Source organism: Elephantulus edwardii, unplaced genomic scaffold (genome assembly GCF_000299155.1).
Source record: "Elephantulus edwardii isolate Elephantulus edwardi_28Jun2011 unplaced genomic scaffold, EleEdw1.0 scaffold00247, whole genome shotgun sequence".
NCBI lineage: Eukaryota > Metazoa > Chordata > Mammalia > Macroscelidea > Macroscelididae > Elephantulus > Elephantulus edwardii.
Window position 1 is genome coordinate 1,979,922 of NW_006399997.1, and position 4,796 is coordinate 1,984,717.

A 4,796-nucleotide genomic window follows, 5' to 3' on the forward strand; every position below is an offset into this window, starting at 1 on the left:
GGTTGCACCATTTTACACTCCCACAAACAGTGAATAAGGGTTCCAGTTTCTCCACAACCTCGCCAGCATTTGTTGCTTGCTGTTCTGTTAAATTTTGCAATTCTGACTGGGGTGAGATGATATTTCATAGTTGTTTTATCCACTGGCTTTTTTAGCCCACTTTAGCCCACAACATATTCTTTCCCAATTTTGTCTCATCTTTCATACAGCATTATCTACCTCCTTTGATCATATCATGTATCTTATTTAAACTTTAATTTCTACCTTACATAAATATTTTGCACTCTACCGGAAGTATCAACTTTTAAATTACAGCTTGAACGCCAAAGTGCATGATTACTCTAGTTGATCCACATAAAAACATGAAAGAAAAGCTTCACTTACAAAGTGAGCTGCAATGGTACTTACAGAGCAACAGGTGAATTTATTCAGTAACTGAAGTGTTTGCGGTTACAAATTTATCAGCTCTCTACATGATATCCAGTGTCTTAGAAGAAACTTATACTTTGCTAAATGCAGTATTTTCCTTTTGGAAGCAGGAGTGGCATTCACTTCCTAAATAACATACTTCTGGAAACTCTATGAACTTTGATAAATGTCGATAGTTGTAGAGGAGCTTCAGGCCTTTTGTTCATAGGGTCGCTATGAGTCGTGCTCTACTCGAAGGCAATCAGCAACAAATGCAATGTAAGAAAAATAGAAGTGTATTTGAGAGTGTGTACACAAGTAGATGTATGCACACGTGTATACCAGCAAAATGGTGGTAAATATTGAAGGCTCCTTCCTGTGTTAGTATAGCGTATCATTAATTTTATAATTTCTTTGTCATTGTACAGCTGGCTCATGACTTTTTGGAATATAGAAATCAGTAAGCCATGGGACTGGATTCCATTTTTATCCTCTCATCAATCTGTGCACAGGACTGCTAAAAAAGCTATGCACGTAATCTTTTTAAAAACAATTTTATATTTTTTACAGCATATTCTTTCCATTTCATTTTCTCATTCATTCATTGTTGCACATTTTCCTCCCTGCCCACCCCTCCGCCCCCAGTTTACTTTTCTTTGAAAAGAAAAAAATTCTTTCATTGTTATACAATTCCCCAGCCACCCACCCATGCCCAAGTCCACAGTACACTTTACTATGCATTTCTTTTTCTGGAATCTAGTCATGAAAATAATACCTAATCTTATATTACTTTTAAACTTTTCTCTCCCTCATCTGTTTCAATGCATTATACATTATTTATCCCCTTTTTTCTTAGGTTCCTCCCTAACCCCGATGTCAATCCCGTTTTACAACAGTGGTACTATGCAGTATTTGTCCTTTTGTGACTGAGATATTTCACTCAGCATAATGTTCTCCAGGATCACTCATTTTGTGTATTTCATGAGTTTCTTTAATTTCAATGCAGCATAGTATTCCATTGTGTGAAAATACCACAGCTTCTCTGTCCATTTGCTTGTTGATGGGCACTTAGGTTGTTTCCAACTCTTTGCTATTGTGAACAAAGCAGCAATAAACATAGGAGTGCATGTGTACCTAATCTTAAAGCTAAATAAAAATAAAATTTTAAATTTTCTAAAACTAGGTTACATTAAAAGAGACATATGGATTGAAACTCAACATCAAGAAAACAAAGATTTTCACCACTGGACCAATTGGCAGTATCATGATAGATAGTGAAGAGATTGTTAACAGCTTTGGTTGCTTGGCTCTACAACCAACACTTTTGGTACCAGCAGCCAGGAAATTAAGATGAACTGCACTGGGAAAGTCTGCTGTCAGATACTTCTCCAAAGTAATGATGAGCAACAATATCAGTCTGGTAACTAAGGTGTGCCTGATACAGGCCATAGTCTTTGCAATCACTTGCTATGATCCAAAGAGCTGAACAATGACTAGGGATGATCGAAGGAGAATGATGCCTTTGAGCTGTGGTGCTGGAGAAGTCCATGATGAATATACCATGGACTACCAGGAGAACAAACAGGTTCATCCTAGAGTGAAACCAGGCTTCTTTTTGGAGGCAAGGATTCTGAAGTTTCTTCTGACCTACTTCAGACATGTTGCAAGGAAGGATCAGTCCTTGGAGAGGGATGGTATGCTTGAGAGAGTAGAAGAACAGTGCAAGAGAAGACCCTTGATGAGATGCATTGATTCAGTGACTAGGGTAACGGGAGTAGGTATGTCAGAAACTATAAGATTGGCACAGGATAGAGCAAGATTTAGGCTGCTGTACATAAGTTCGCTATGAGTCACAGGCGACTTGATAGCACATAATAATCTACTATAAACCGAAGTATGTAATAATCAGCTCAGGAAAAATGAACTTTTGTTTTTCACAGTGATCTGTAACATTTGCAAACTTAGCAGTTTTCAATTACTACGGGAGTGGGGGGAAGTGCCACAAACAAAATACTAATCTCAGACAAAACTCTAACTCCTAGCCATAGGGTCACTTCCTGATTCATAGTGACCCTCCATTGGGTTTTGTTCTTGTTATACCATTGAGTTTTGTTGTACCATCCAGTAGAGTACAACTCATAGCAATCCTATGAACAGCAGATCTGAACCCTATCCTATCCTGTGCCATCCTTTTCTCTGACATAGTCCATTGCTGCACTGTGTCAGTTCTGCAATTCATCTAGTTAAGGGCCTCCATCTCTTTAGCTGTTTCTTCACCTTTCCAAGAATGATGTCCCCATTGAAGGAGTAGCCTTTCCTAGCAACATTCCCAAAGTATGTGAGACAAAATTTTATCATCTTTGCCTCCAAGGAGCACTCCGGCTGCACCTTCTCTAAGACCTATCTGTTTGCTCTTTGGCAGTCCACGAGATCTACCACACTCTTTTCCAACACCACAGCTCAAAGACATCACTTCTTCTGTCATCCTTCCTTATTGTCTAGCTCTCATTTGGAGGCTATAAATCACATGAAGAGACTGCCCATATTTCTTCAGCCAAGTTGCTGGTAGATTCAAATGCCCAAATCTATTTGCTTTTGGCTTAGCAGCACAATTCACCACAGACATTCAAGTTAAAAATGGAGTAAAAAATCTGTTAATTATCAAATAATAAGATTATGAGATATTACTCAAAGCCTTCGAGTTGTGGTGCTAGAAAAGAGTCTTAAACATACTAGGGACGGCCAAGAAAACAAGTAAGTCTATATTGGAGAGGGTGAAACCAAGTTTCTCCTTGGAGGCTAGGATTTTGAAGTTCTGTCTCACATACTTTGGGCACGTGACCAGGAGGGACCAGTCCCAGAAAATGGACATCATGCTTGAAAGGATAGAGGGACAGCACAGGAGAGGAAGACCTCCGATGAGATAGATTAACACAGTTACTGGGGCAATGGGGGTAGGTGTGTCGGAATCAGTGAGTCTGGCTCAGGACAGGGAGGCTTCGGAGCTGCTAGACATAAATAAGGTCGCCATGGTGAGTCACAGGCAGCTCAATGGCATATTAACAACTCAAACCATGCTATTTTTATAAGAAATACATACACATAAAATTACATTATTAATCACTGGCTCACCTCAGTCAAGCACACAAAGAATCCAAATCCTAGTTCTGCTGCTCATTAATATATACCTTTCTCTACCTCAGTTTTCTCATCTGTAACATGGGAAGTCCTAGTTGCCAAAGCTGAGAGTATTTGAAAAATTAATGTAGATGAAATGTTTAGAATGACTGAAAGCGAATGTTCAGTAAATGCTAAATTTTAAAATGTTTCCTAGTTAAATCACTTCAGGTCTAAGTCAGAGCTTATTCACAAAACTTTTAGAGAAATAATGATAATTAAAGTTCTCTGGTTTGCCTATTAGAACCCTAGATTTAAATCCCTGCTCTTTCCTTATCTGCTAAGACCTTCCCAAATGAGGTTACAGTTTTAATGGGAATTAGTCATGAAAAATGTCTCATAGGTCTATGAACTATGAATGTTTTCATTCCCCCCCAAAAGCTCATTTGTAAATGTCCTCATAAAACTCATTTTCGTAATTCATCTTTTTTAGTTTTTTAAAAAGAATTCTAAGTTCCCACATAACATTATATAGGTAGTATAGAGCAACCCTATGTGAAGTAAATTCCTTTTTTAGTATGTATCAGGAAGATCTGGTGGCTTAGTGGGTAAATGTGCTGCCAACACAAAAGCCCACAGTTCAAATCCAACAGCTACTCCATAGGAGAAAGATGGACACTTTACAGCCTCTGAAAACCAATGGAGGGGCAGCTATGAGTCAGTTCAGACGTAGCAGACAGTACCGTTAACACTGGTTAGAGAAGTAATGCAAAATCTTAGTTTCCAAATCAACATTTCCTTCTCAAAATTTCCTAAAGTACTGATTTCAGGATTTTATTACAGTAATATCAAATTGTTTAAAAAAAAAAATTTTTTTTTAAATCCTACAGTTCAGTGATATTATCTGAATTTATTTCAAACTAATCTAGGTGATGTAGAGGTAAGGGCACTTTACCAGGGAAGTACATTTAGCTCCCCAACATCACTAAAATTGCTACCGGGGGAAGCGGGGAAAAAAACCAACCCAAAAAGCACTTGATGTTATTCAGACTGTAAAAATTGATACTGATACTGAGAAACTCCCGAACGAACACACACACACACTCTTAAAATGATTTAGGGTGGGGTGTGGAGAGAAAGCCACAACTAGGCTACTTTATAGTTAAAATCAGTTAACAAGTCTCAGGACTCAAAAAATGCACAAATTTGGTTATGTGGCAATTTCTGGTTAAAACTGGTCTTTGTTGGATTTTCCTAAAATCTTTGGTAAT